This window comes from Orycteropus afer, unplaced genomic scaffold (assembly GCF_000298275.1).
Source record: "Orycteropus afer afer isolate SDZICR_OR568_19922 unplaced genomic scaffold, OryAfe1.0 scaffold00007, whole genome shotgun sequence".
NCBI classification, from domain to species: Eukaryota; Metazoa; Chordata; class Mammalia; order Tubulidentata; family Orycteropodidae; genus Orycteropus; species Orycteropus afer.
Genome location: NW_006921594.1, coordinates 3,634,068 through 3,635,554, shown reverse-complemented (window position 1 = coordinate 3,635,554; position 1,487 = coordinate 3,634,068).

The window sequence follows — 1,487 nt, the reverse complement described above, 5'->3', positions numbered from 1 at the left end:
CAAGCCATCAAATTGCAGCAGTCATCACCAGCTCATGGTGTCAAACATCTTTCTCTTCACTCGGTCAGGTTCCAGTCAGCTCATCCTTAGCTTCTGTGGGCCAGGTCAGTGTGTACCAGCCACAGGCTCTCTGCACTTCAGACCAGTTAGCCACTTCTTGCTCTCTTACCCCTAGCCCCTTTGGGCTAGGTCAGTGTGTTCCAGTGGAACATATCCAAACTCAGCCCATCTCTTCATTGCTGTACCTTCTTCACTTCCAGTCATTAAGTACACCTAGGTGGTCACAATAAGTGAAGATACCAAGCTGCCTAATCACCAGCTTCTTTAACTTCCAGCCCTAGAAGGAGGTTCTTCTGATGGGCTCTGACTTTTCCGGCCTTGATGTGTCCAATGGAAAACCACCTGCTGGAAATTCAAAAAGCAAATAATTTTTTTTCCTGTAGGTTCTTCCTTCAAATGAATATTTCCTGTTCTGTCAGCAGTTTTGGGTAGGTCTATGTGTATTTTCAAATGCAAATTATCTGACTCTGAAGGTTTTCAATCTAAGCCCAATTATACTATACACAGGACTATTGCATTCAAACCAACTGTTTGTATTTCTTTTGGGCAAAAAGAAATACTAATTCCTAATACTAATACTAATTCCCCTTTTAGGATATACTATCAGCTGTTGGCTGAAAGTTACGTACTCTCTGTTATCTATTGTTGTTGCTGTTGTTATGTGCCCTTTGACCCCGACTCATGGCGACACCTCCTTGGGTTTCTGAGGCAGTATCACTACGGAAGTAGGTTGCCCAACTACCCATTGTTCATTTCCATCATACACTTAGGTCTGTCATATCACATTAGGTAGGAGAAACATTCAATATCCATAGTACATTCAAATAAACGTGTAACCCTTTTTCAAACATTCCAGTTTCACCCTTGGCTATCTTCCTATTTATATGCATATGGTCTCAGGTGTCTGGATGGGTAGTATCAGAAGCCCCTGGCCTCCTATTGATAATCTTGTTTAACTAGCTTGGCTTTTGCCCCAAGCTACTCCAGATGAGGTATTTCTCCCCTCAGCTGGTGCGCAATGTCTTTTATTTTACTTTCAGCCATTACAGGTAATAGCAACCAAAGTACCCATTGAAGAATCACCAAGTTTTATTTTCACATCCCTTCATTCTTTGTCTTACAAAGTTTGATGAGTCTGAAGCCATTAAATGAGTCCCACTCCTGACACCAACTGCAAAAAATGACATGGCCATGCAGAACTCACAGACAGTACTCAACTGTAATGGGGTTTATTAGGGAAGCAACAGGTTACAATTCAGAGTCAGGCCTGACTCAGTGTACAGTTCTTTGATCAGGACAGTGTCCTTCTCACCTCCCTGCACACACTTCCCTGCACTTCAGCATCTTCCTCCACCATCTCTTCCCCAGACTCATTAGGAAGAAAGGACTCTATTCAATGAGGATACTCCCTCAGCCTGTGCCTGAAG